The following is a 14059-nucleotide window of genomic DNA, read 5'->3' as shown; positions in this document are numbered from 1 at the left end:
TCTTCAAGGTGTGAATGCAATCAAGATTATAAACGTTCAGCGCTTAACAGCTATTGTCGTGACCGAAACAATCTCGAAAGGCCATACATGATACTTTGTGCGTACTGCGATCACCTTCGGTTATTCCGGGGAAGTGAACAGGTTTGTATGCCTTGTTTTGTAATATTTCAGCTGAAAAACGGCGGAGGAAATTGGAAGGTGTTTCCCCACCATCGAACCCTTGTAGGAAATTAACCTGGATCTTAACCGTACGTGGCAAGCCAATACTTTGAACACAAGGCTACCCACACTTTGCCTTTCACATAGTATGACTTGATCCAAATTCGAAATATAAATTCAATACGTGAGTTACTCTATTTTAAATTATACTTCAACCAAATAACAGGTGTTTGTGCTCCTTGTATTATTCCAATACGATTGGGTATCATGGCATCAGACAACAATGTACATATCGGGATACACCAAAGCTTGTCATAATCGTACAATCTTACCCTTTAGGTTTGCCTGCACGTATCTTTCACAATTAACAATACAGCAGTGCATCTTCACCCAATGTTATACAACCCAGCTGGGAGCATAGGTAGCCCAGTCGTCTTAGGCGCCGGAACTAACATTCAGGGTTGCGTCCCATAAGCGTGCTACATACATGTACCTATGATCGTGGGTTTGAATTCAAGATTTTACCTGATTATGTTTTTGGTTTGTCCGTTTCGAATATAAGAAATGTACCACTTCGAGTTTTCTCCCATACCAGCACGCCAGGGTGAAAAACTGTTCAAAGCGGCATTAAAACACAACTTACTCACTCACGCTAATACCAACCTGCAATGTTTCAGTATGACATCAATCATAGTGACATACTGTGAATGTCTGGGTCCAGTTAAACAGATACTCCCGGATTTAACAATATAACGGGAGTTGGTTGTCCTTGTTATGGAAGTGTGAATGGGTGGGTCTTCACGCGAAACTTTGCTCGGCAAAATTACACTTTCCTCTTGAACGTGAGATACGTATACCGGCGGGCAAATAGTAACAGTGCTTCATATAAATTAGTGTAGATGTATGTTATCGAGAAAAACGATATATTATTTCGTCATTCGTCTGATCAATGTCTTATCATGACATATTCATGGACAACACCCATACCTTGTAACAGGAGACAAATGTCAATATCATTTGCTGATACAGGCTAAGCAGGGCAGCGGAGGCGAATTGAAGACACCAGATGGAAACACATAAAACAGCCTTGGGGGTGTTGTTCCAAATATCAGCCAAAGATTGGCCCAACTGAGCTAGGGTTACAGGCTGGTTCTGGTCCTATCGTAGTGGTCGTTCGGCTCATCCTGGACATGCTCTGTGGGGAGAGGTCTGGAGAAACAGCCGGTCATGGCAGTACAGCTATGTCGCCTTAGAAAGTCTGTTAAAACTCGTGCAATGTATGGACGGACACTATCCTCCTCCAACCTGACGCCACGTCCCTGCATTTGCACAAAGGGTAGAACATATTCTCCATGGCCATGTCGTCCAGGTGACGTGGAAGCAAAAGTGGGCTTATCGCGGGACATTGTAGCTGGAAGCTGTGCTCCCTCAAGCCGTTGAGTAGGGTTCTGCCACTACTTGGTGTCAACCCTGGAACTGTCCAAACTGATAATGTGGCCGTTTGGTATCGATTCTGTAGATGCACCAACCAAATATGGTTGTCTTGATGACGTGACGTCACACGTGGACGACCGGTCTGTGGCAAGTAATTAGTGTTGCCCTGCTATAGATGCTATATATGAAGATTGTGTTTCGATGAGCATTAAAATGTTCAGCACCTTTCGTTTTGCGCAATTCATATTGCAGCATACCCACGGAGATATTTATTTTCAGGAAGCCGTGGCATTGCGTAAGTCGTTATTTACGGTTAAAAAGTGTTTTATGTGCACCTGATAACTAAAAAATCATTTTGTGCTGTTCTTATTAAAAAACCAAGTGTGTGAGTGTCATGCTTGAATTGTTCGATGTGCATGAACATGCACGTGCGACCTTAAAATCGAGGAGACGTCTTCATGAATATGTACTTGAAGTTGAATTATTTTATTGAACTTTATAGGAAGCACAGTTACCTTTTCCCGTCAGTGAATATGAAGTAAATACATCAAACCAGTCACCATAAGAACCGCTTAGAGAGCACCTGGTTTCAATGGATTTACTTAATATGGTTCAAAACGTATATTATGACTCGAATTATATGAGTTATCTGAACAGTTTTGGCATCAGTAGACTGTATACAGTTACAACCTCGTAGTACCGGAGAAACAGTTGCCCGGATTAACGAATCGAGGATACGGAGGTATGTTCCGGGCGAGTATAGCTGAACGTAACCGATTGTTAAACTCAACACTCCACTAGTTCATTGCAATTTATATCGAGGAGCAATTGAACCAGACATTCATACACATTAGCTTCAGTTGGATTGTATCACTTCAATAATATCTATAACGTTCACACTACATTAATTCACGAACCCACTCACAGACCAACGGTATCATATGTTCGCTACATGGTTTTCCTTTATATTATTTTTATACGTCAATAAAAAAATTGAAAATTTGAAAAGTGGTTTTGCATTAAACTGATTAACATACAACAGTCCGGTTGTATCTAAACTTCGTCCTTTGCCAAATATTTTTTGGGTTCCCCATGCGATACTTTTAAATCCAATTCTTACTCAACCTAATGGGTGCATTATGTGGTTATGGCGTTTCAACAGCTCTACCGTCATGATGGTATGCCGCATGAGATCCACGTTTTGCTGGGTTTTTTTTAAGAAAGGCAAGCATTGGCCGTTTGCATCAGAAAACAACACTCTCATGACGAACGGTTATCAGAAAAAACATACGTATTTTGTAACGAAAAAGGACGACCAATTCTTAATGTTACAATAAAAAGAAATGCTGCAGCATCTTCTTTAAGATTAAAGGTATCCCATAACAAAATATCTTTAAAAATCCGTACTCTTTTATTTTAAAGTTCTTCTTGATCTACAGTTCTTTCCAGTTTGTCCGTTGCAGACATTTTAAAGGAATAATTGTAAATTTGTTTTACTTTCCCTGCGCACATGTGCTGAGCTCTTGAAGGTAGGTAACGTAGTACTGGATGTAGTATTTCCTGCTTCAAAAAATATTCCGTTTGTCCAATATATATGGTTCTTTACGTCTCATTGATTACTGATGAGTAGAAGAAACCATTCAGTAGATTTTAACGTACGTTTCATTGTAACTTGAAAACATCTCGATATGAAAAAAATTGCATTGTGACTGTAGTGGCGCTGTCAGCACTCGAAAAAACATTTTTTTTAAATATTTGATTTAAAACCTTATAAAATTACAAACAAAATTGCTGATTGGTATCTAAGACATCTTATGGTTGAAGACAATAAATATATCCTAATCGGTGATTATACGACATACCTATAAGTATTTCATCTTTTAAAAGTGTGTTATTCATCAAAGTCAACCTTTTAAATGCCGATTGCAAACCGTCAACAAAGCGACCTGGAACGAACGGTGAGCTGATCCCATCGCCCCGTCCACTGCCCCTTCACCAGCGTGGACGCTACCGATAAGGGTGACGCTTGTACATGATTTGGCAAGCCTATTTATATCACCTAACATTAAAATACTAGCCTCTGATTAGTAAAGGAACGGGCAATTATTTTCATTACAACCCGCTTATATACACCGCGCTGAGAAATCAATCAGAACACGCCTTAGGTAACTTGCTTATCTTGCAAAAGTATCGTTGAGCTGAAATGAGTGAGTGAGTGAGTGAGTGAGGTTTTACGCCGCTTTTAGCAATATTCCAGCAATATCACGGCGGGGGCCACCAGAAATGGGCTTCACACATTGTACCTATGTCGGGAATCGAACCCGGGTCTTTAACCACTAGGCTACCCGACCGCCCCGAGCTGAAATGAACTGATGTTCATACGAATAGATTGGGTGAAGGGAAGTAATTCGGTTTGCGTCGTATGTTAGCTGTCAAAATGGCTGAATCAAAGCGTTTTACTCTGTGAAATTTCGGACATATAGTCCGAGTCTGTATGAATAAATGTTGGTAAGATAAATTCGTTGTCACCCGATCCTCCGGGGCATAGGGTGTTATGTACACTGTGTGTGAGCCCAACGGTTCGATGCACATTGGCTCACACACAAGGTACATCTCACCATCTCTTCCCTCCAGATCTGTTGACAACTTATAGTGTCCATCACAATATTAGAATTAGAATTAAGAAGAGTGGCCAATAAATAACACATACAGCTGCCAGTGAGGTACACACATTAATTGTTCCTGCTTTTCGCCATTAACCAATTTGAGTGCCAGCCAATAGCAATTATTTCAGTAATTAACACTGAGAGATGATCACTAACACGAGACACATAGGCAAGGAGACAAACGTGGAATCCGAGCTCCAGCAGTTCCGTTTTCACAAATCTCCATAGCGGCGCCTTTGGAAATTAGAATATACCTCAGACATGAATTCTACGACGCCAACGGTCACCTATGTCATAAGTATATATTTGGCAATATTGTGAATCATAAGTTTGGTAATATACAGAAAGTTTCGATTTTAACAAGTTCTTTATTTGAGAAAGCATCATGGAATGGATTTTAATGAAGAAGGATGTTTAGCGATGAGTATTCTCCACCTCTGGTCCTTATCGTATTATGCAAAGACACATTTTGCTTAAAACTAAGAGTTTCAATCGTTCCAGAAATGTTATGCTAGACATTCAGGAGACACGCAACTTGTCAACTTGATGCGCAACACGCAACTTGACACGCAACTTGATGCGTTATGCTGCCCCATGCTATGACCTTCACATGGAATTTTCACACTTCAATACTTCCTTTTCACATTGTTTGTTTTTTGTTCAATGAACAGAAAAAGCATTCTTTTGTTCAATTTTTACTTGAGCCGCTGATTGTTGCTGATCTGATTTAATACCGACCAAAAAGTGCGTTATTGAATGAGAATGGTTTTAGGTCAGTTTATAAGTAATGCAACTATTCATCGCGGAGTTACAAAGGACATACTTCAAACTGGTTGACGCCGCATTCAAAATATTCCGGTAATATGACGGGGGTTATAAAAAAGCGAGTCAGGACCAGACAATCCAGTGATTGACATCGTAAGCATCAATCTACGCAATTGGCATGCATAATTACAATGACATGCATCAATCATACTGAGCCTCCGTTAGTCGCCTCTTACGATAAACATGGGTTGCTGAAGATTAATTTCAACTCGGTTAATCTTCAGGGTTACATCGACTTACATAAAGTCTAACATAGTTCATTAGTTATCCAATGGTTTAATGCTTCGTAATTCGCTGTGCAAAGATGCGTCTCTTTAGTATGCCAGGATCAGATGGTTGGAATCCGAGATTCGACAATTATAATCATCATTATCACCTTTTCCAGGTTAAATCAAGGATTCCAAATCGTTACGTGTCAATATTTGAACGTTCATGCGAAAACGGTTTACATTTTGTGATCTTGGAAACATCATGTAGGTATCTCGTCTCGCGCATCTAATGTTTTATTCACAAAAGGTGATAGTAGATTAAAATCTGGTATCTACTTTCCAAAAGTTTCTATATCGTGAACGTATAGTCGTGACAGTTTAAGTGAAAGTCGTGTGTGTTTAAATGAAGTTACAGTCTTCGGTAGAAGCATCCTCACGCTCCCCCTGTCATTCAGCGGTATACGACCTTGTCTCGATTCTCACAGTAAGGGGTTCTTGTGAGTGCTCATCTCGACGCTCTAATGCAATGGAATTTAACCTTTTCAAAGTATCGTTTTCTCGTTTTACAGGTTCTCTTCTTTGTGAGATAATACGCTTTTCCCTCCGATCGATCGGCAGTGTTGTATTTCAAATTAGATAAGTCCATCCACCTGAGACTTTAAGATGGCTCAAACCGTAAGACGCAATTTCACAATGAAGTTGCAAATCTTCGGAAGCTGTGTTCACTGCATCATCGACAGTTTAACCCGCCGAGACATGACGAATTACAGCCGATTGGAAGCATACTGTGCGCGATGCATTTTAAAACTTACGAGTTTCTGTGCCAACACCATTTACATCTGTAACCATGACACTGCTGAGTATCGCGACCACTCTGTATAAACAGGTACATTAATTTCAGGGGCCATTGGGTAGCCCAGTGGTTACAGTATTCTCCTCGACACACTGATGATCCAGGTTCGATTGTCCGCAATGCGTTGAGTCCGTTCTTGGTGTCTTCCGCCGAGTGTTTACGGGAATCGACTAATCCCTGCTGACTCACCACTCAATAGCTCGAACTTGTGACTTCATAACAATCATAACACAATGTATATTACTTCGTGGTTCCTTTTATCCAAGAAACCCCGCAAACTCGAACTCCGCGAGGTGATAGGTTCAGGTGATATAGCTTTATGGCTCAAAAAGCCTTTCGGCACTGTGGCATCATATTGGCTCACCGCTTGTGTCGAGCTTGAGTTATCGAGGTTTAATAGCATCATCATTTGACCTTGCATAACACGAAGTTGGATGAGTCGGTATGTTTCATAATATGTCTGAAGTATTGAATGCCTTGTGAGTTTACACAGTTGACATACTTTGGAGGTACTGTGGAGGCACTGTTGTAGTACTGTGGAGGCACTGTTGTAGTACTGTGGAGGTAATGTTGTGGTACTGTGGAGGTAATGTTGTAGTACTGTGGAGGTAATGTTGTAGTACTGTGGAGGTACTGTTGTAGTACTGTGGAGGTACTGTTGTAGTACTGTCGAGGCACTGTTGCAGTACTGTGGAGGTAATGTTGAAGTACTGTGGAGGTACTGTTGTAGTACTGTGGAGGCACTGTTGTAGTACTGTGGAGGTACTGTTGAAGTACTTTGGAGGCACTGTTGAAGTACTGTGGAGGTACTGTTTTAGTTCTGTGGAGGCACTGTTGTAGCTCTGTGGAGGCACTGTGTAGGCACTGTTGAAGTAATGTGGAGGCACTGTGTAGGCACTGTTGAAGCACTGTGGAGGTACTGTTGTAGTTCTGTGTAGGCACTGTTGAAGTGCTGTGGAGGCACTGTGGAGGTATTATGGAGGCACTGTTGAGGTACTATCGAGGCATCGTGGAGGCACCATGGAAGCACTGTGGAAGCACTGTTGAAGTACCGTGTAGGCACTGTGGATGAACTGTGAATGTGACCTGACGTGACCTTATTTGGATAGACTTAGAGGTGACCAGATAGGTTTGCATGGGGGCAATGGCAAGTTTTGTTGAAAACATATTTCGAAGATCGTGGTTTCATTTCGTATATTGTCATACAGCCATTGTATAACTTGTGGATAATCTGATTTTTTTAAGAGTTCCGACGGCATTTGGCATTTGATGCAGCAGTGGGAATGCTTAGAAACTTGTTTGATTTTTTTAATGTACTCATGTTGACGAGCATTCTCCATGACAGTCCTGGTAATAACACTTAGATAAGTGCATGCATTCTTCCATGATTAATTATTGTATGCCACGACCTGCCTAATTTTACTGATAGTAGGGTTTACTTGTTTAAAATGACAAACATCACGTCAGTCCAGCGAAATACTGACAATCATATTAATAATTTTAAAGTAAAACGTAATTTAATATGCAGCCAATCGCATTAAGAAATTACAGAAATGATACTTCAACCCCATCTCTCCCGCATTGTGCACGTAATTCCATATGATCCTTTTAGATGGCAAGTGCATATACAATTTATGAGGTAATTAGATAATCTCGCTGCCGTACGTACTGTCATTCAGATTCTACCAGAGGTTTGAACATTCCCCTTTACATGTGTCTTCCCAGGAGTACCATTCCTGTAACTTTGTGTTAATCCTGATAGAATATATATAATCGAACTCAAGCGATGCCCCCAGACTGCCAAGGTACTTAAGTTTGGTAATGCCTCCGATCCATTCATTGGTAAGTCGAAAACTGGAAACAAATCTGCAAAGATGGACATTTGTCCGAACGATGCCTCATATACTCAGCAAATTGAAAACCTATTCTCATTCCTAACGCACAAAACTATCAATCTTACACATCTCAGTATATTCTGACATGCGGTACACAGCACAGTATAGCTGACAACAGTTTAAATTTGTATGTGCGCTATGACGTCGTCCAAATAATGATTATATTTCGAAATGGTCGAAAAGCCCATAATAATAAAAAAAAATAAAAGCTACCAAAATATTTCCAAAATCATAACAAATCACGATTCAACAGTGATGATACCAGGTGTTTGCGTGAAGGGAAGCGTATGCTTCTCCATCGGTGGCGGACGTCACAAACGCATGCAAAGGCTAGTCAACTGTTCATCTGAAACATCACGGGAACATAATTTACAAGTCAAAATAGGTAATTAATTTTTGTAACTGATGCATCCAGTTTTGAAATATCCTCCACATGTCCACTATAGAAGTGTTTGAAAGTTAAGCTGAAGTTGCAGACCATCGATAATATATCGTCAAACCAAAAGACGTTAAAATGTATGTTGCACTTACATAATGACCACTGCAAAACACCTGAAATGTTTCCAACACATATACAAAAACTGCAGTTACTCAAAAACACTAAACCTCTGAAACATATACATAAGATACCATTGTAACACACATACAATAAAAACCGAAACACGCAGACTACCAACCGCCGTAACAAAAGTACGGAAACCACGATGTCCCAGTCTCTCTCTCTCTCATAAATTAATACAATCACCTGATTCATGTCACGCCACAGTATGTATTTCCACACCTGGAATGTTTATCAAACTGTTTGGTTAAACTATTGTACATGGTTTCGTTGTTGAATTGAATTATTAGGCTTGACTGTGGATGTTTTATTGGTTTATTTTTGTGTGAATCGAAAAACCGATGGGCAAACTTTATGATTCCGCGGTGCTACGCGGATTCATCAGGTGGCACATCGGTTTTTCGATCCACACCTCAATGAACCCTGAAAATATTATGTGTTGAACGTTCAATAATCTCCGTAACACACAAAAATAACTACTGCAACACATACAAAATGACCACTGCAAAACACCTGAAAAGGTTCCAACACATATACAAAAACTGCAGTTACACAAATACGCTAAACCTCTGAAACATATACATAAGATACCATTGTAACACACATACAATAAACACCGAAACACGCAGACTACCAACCGCCGAAACAAAAGTACGACAACCACGATGTCACAGTCACAGTCTCTCTCTCTCTCTCTCTCTCTCTCTCTCTCTCTCTCTCTCTCTCTCTCTCTCTCTCTCTCTCTCTCTCTCTTTTCTACCTTTCTACTGATATTATTAAAAAAGAAAATGTCCCCATGTTGCGTCGTGTGATCTGATACCCTTTACATCTCTATAATCAAGCGAGAACATTACATTTGACGCCCTTTCATTGTGGAACGTTGTGGAGATCGGTTCACGGAATATCAACGAAAAATGAGATTTAAGGCTACAAATTCTCCATGACAAAAAATGGAAACCTTTATTTTTTAGTCTTTGGGAAATGTACATCACAGAATCATAACATGTTATTTGTCTCACGGCTATTTCAGAAAGCCCATGCAAGGAAATGATTTGTCAAGCTAATCCTTTCCCTGTTGTGAATCCATCTTGAAACGATGACGTCAGGGCCATTCATCATGTCGGATGCTGGAGTCGTGGTTCTGTGGCGCCTTCAAGGATATTGAGGTCACTACCACATGCTGTATGTCATATGGATGGTGCAGGAACGAAGGTATGACGTTCAAAGGATTTCCATACACGTATAACATAACAGTTTCAAAATAAATTACACAAAATTGAAGAAAAGACAAACTTGTTCAGAACGTAGCGTGGCTCGTTGGTTTAAGACGCCGCTATTTGCTGTGCAGAGTTGCGTATCTTAAGCATGCAGGATTCGCGGGATATTTGTTCGATCTTCTACTCGCCCGATTTATGCTTATTGGTCGGTCAGCATCGCGAAAACCCGGTGTCAGCACTGATTTTCAATGATCCATTCATTCAATTTTCACCACTTTTTTGCCTCTTATGCCCAATGGAATCTGTTTGGGCAGATAATTGAGACTGAGGGTTCTCTGGCATTGACGTTTCAGACTTCAACATTCAAAGACACATAACGGTAATAGCTATAGTGTCCTCCATGGCGTCATTCCCAACTCACTTATTCACTTCAATTGTACATGAAACTCTTAACACGTAATCAAAGATGGCAAGCATTTACGTCATGCCCAATAACACGCATGCTATTGTATTTGTTTTTGGATAGTTTGTGTGCTTCTAACAATTTAGAAAAATGGCATTTATATTGTATTTAGATAAATAAATAAATATAAAATAAATAAATAAGTTTTATGTGCAAGAAACATAATTCTGAAACATCTATATGAAAGCCATGGCATCACAATGACATCACCCTTATCATATGCACATCATAATTGATACAGCTATATGTTTTATATAAGCCACGGGAACAGTAACCCTGTCCTTAACAAGCATATAAGATATGAGTAGCCAGGAACACCTCCCTCTCTGGTCAGGCATAATACTGAAGTTGACAAATCGATGTGTCTAGCTTAGTCTACATGAGCTGCGCTAGGTAAGTAATGTGACAGATACAATTACTCTCAGTCTGCACACAAAAGGTCACCAGGTTTCCCATGACATCCCATAAACACATTAGCAAAACATGGTCATAATATTGAAACTATTACATGAACAATGAAATGAGTGAACCTTTTGTTATTACGGACAAGGCGTCGGTTGATGGCTTGGTTTAAGAATTGGATTTTGTTTCGTTCTTGTCATGACATATCTTAATGCTGCTACTACTTCTACTGCTACAACCGCCACAACCACCACCAGCACAAACCACTACCACAACAACGACTTCTTCTACCACCACTACAACATGTTTCCCCCTACTGAGACTTTGACAATAATGGTACATGTTTGACCTCAGTAAACGTTTTGACAATAATGACACATGCTTGAGCCAAGTGAGAGTTTTGACAATTGTCATTCATGTTTGACCCCCCATTGAGACTTTGATATCATGAAACACATCTGAATCTTAGAGTAACGTCTACACTAAGACACACATGGGCGGCTGGGTCAGTGAAAAGGCGATATTAAGATGCATGTCTGAGTGAGTGAGGTTTTACGCCACTTTTATCGATATTCCAGCAATATCACGGTCGGGGACACCATAAATGGGCTTCTAACATTGTCCCCATGTGGGAACTAACCTGGGCCTTCGGCGTCCTTACCACAATTCTGTTCCACCGTCCATCGATACATGTCTGAGCCGTATACAGATTTTGACAGCTTTACTCGGCTGAGGACAATACATTTCTGATACATGAACAACGTTTGTAAATTTAAGTAAGAAGGATATAGCTTAAAATCAGTTATTGCGAATACATAATTACTATTCTGCCTGTATGATGTTGTGTTCAATATTTCTCAGCCTGTGATTTGCAGACTTTGGGACAAGTTTCTGCAGATACAAATTGTCAACAGCTCAAGTCCAAGATCGATTAATCAGACACCAGGCTTTAAGATATTGAACCCAAACAGTCAATTAAACTGTTGTTCACATGCGCCAGGCCACAGGGGTTCAAGTTTGAAATTGTCTGCATGCATGCTCGGTGACCACGTGCTGTGCCACCGTTAACAAATCGACACATTCTAGCCGCACGCCAATGGTGCTCAGAACGTAGAAACTGGAGGAATCGCTGATGGTCTCATGTAATGTTTTCAGATGAGTCCAGACTCATTCTGGACTTTCTGGAAAGGCATGGACATGGCTGAGGGCGATGCGAACGTCAACGTAAGGCAACATGACAGATTTGGTAGTGGGTCTGCCATGATATCACTATGACCGCCAGAACGCCACTGTATATTGTCCATGGAAGGGTCACTGGACAGTGCGCCTGAGACAACATACTATGCCAATAGTTGTTCACGTTGTGTCTTTCAAGACAATGAGGCGCGTTCCCACCGTGCACGTATTATAACTGATTACATCCAGCAGCAAAACATCACCATCCAGCTGATGAGCCCTGGCCTTTCCCACAGAGCATGTCTGGGACATGGTCGGGAGACGTGTATGCCGCCGCCAAAGGCCACCCGATTATATATATATATCATAACCAATGTGAACTTCGTCACCATATTAGCATGAAGCTCAGTTACATTTTGCATATTTAGAGAATAGGACTTGATATTCCCTGATCATGAGAAAGCAACTTTCCACCTGCGGGTAAGACATCGCCTGTCAAGGAAGACAGCGTGACGTGAGCCTTACGGTGATTTGATAGAATTGTTTATTGACTTTGATTAGGCATACTGAAGAAAGGTTATTCCACATGTCACACTGTTGCATTGGAGACTATGTTATGTGGACCATGGTCCTCTCTTGCAGTTACAATTTTGACTCTTTACCCTCGCCAAGGTCCACACGTCATCTGTGTTACCAGAATAACATGGTGTAGGCTCACGAAAAGCTATAGATATCCTCGAGGCGTTTACGGCTACATGGTGAGTGCTTCGAAAGGTACAGACACAACGTAAAGTTCACGTGAAGTGTTTTTTACTTTCCATCCAAGAGGATCAGCTGTGCGCTGCTTGAGACAATGCCTGCGGAGTGCCGGAGTTGATAATCCGGTCAATGTCCATTGTAAGTGCCTAATGAAGCATAGCCAAGGGGTTAAATTTGTATATTTACACAAGTTTACACGGAAAACGGGCACCTTGGTTGTTTGTTGTCTGAACAAAGCATTCAGGTTGAATGCAGGCCGTGCGCCATCATGGTTCTCCCTCATCAGATAAGATCACAGTATTTGTGCGGATGGGCTTAAGAACACAATCTTGACCCCAAGAATATCTAACTTAGACGGATTTGCTGCTCTTGATTATTTGCCCGTAGGGATTTTAATCAGCCATTCATATGGCTTCCTTCGTTCTGTAGACTACTTAGTCATTTTCACTATCTGTTTGGTTGATTAAAGGACGCACTTGAGCAGTCGTTGCCTTCAGTGGTCCGCCTCACTTATTAGTGTTGCGTCCAAGCCGTTATTTTGACATTAGGCGACGCTTTAAAGTCCCTATTTTATCTCACATTTCTACAGATTGTCAAATTGAAGAGGCTGTCGCCGATCAATAACGGAGCCATCACATGACTTGCCCAATTGAAAATGTTATTTAAATCTGTCCAGAAGTGGGCCTAATATACAGGATATGTGTAAGCTGCCGTAATTGAAAATATTAAGCACTTCTGTCCGCGTTTTCAAATCTGTTTCCTCGGCGTTGCAATAAAGGGTGAAATTGGTGCATGGCTGTAAACGTCACAATGGTTTAACGTTTTGAAATATTGGCTGGATCTGAAGGAGTTTGATTTCTGAAAAGACCAAGGATGTACGTGTACGCTTATGACATATTATAAACTTTCTGAAGCTAGATGATCGTTTTGTGTCTGAATGATTCCTTTTATACACATACTCACAATACGTGGACATTTTATTACATATATGTCCTCCGGCTCAAATTTGATTCAGTGCAAGTGATTTATAAGGCACAGTTTACATTTATGGTTTCAAGTTTTCAAGAATAATGTTTGTTTACCTGATGTACAAATGATATCCCTTTTATTGTTCTGTAAGAGCTTTATAAGTGTATGACAATAGTACGGCTCTTCATCAAGGTGAGAGATATACTTTGTCCTAATGTCAGTGTAATGATAACAGACAAGTAAAACATGCATTTCGTTTTCAAAATAGTGTCAGCCATTCGCTTTACAATGTGAGATGAGGTGAAATGGGGTTTAACGTCGAGTCAAAGATTATTGCACAACTATTGCACACTGTGTGTGTGGCTACTTGTACTAGCCCGAACTGATGCCGATTTATAGTGCTAGCCCACAGAGAGACCATGCCGCAGTTCAACATGAATACCCCACTCAGACACAGTATACTGACTCCGAGC

This window comes from Haliotis rufescens, unplaced genomic scaffold (genome assembly GCF_023055435.1).
Source record: "Haliotis rufescens isolate VD_foot unplaced genomic scaffold, xgHalRufe1.0.p SCAF_55, whole genome shotgun sequence".
Taxonomy (NCBI): Eukaryota; Metazoa; Mollusca; class Gastropoda; order Lepetellida; family Haliotidae; genus Haliotis; species Haliotis rufescens.
The sequence above is the reverse complement of the archived record's forward strand: the minus strand, read 5'-3'. Positions refer to the sequence as shown.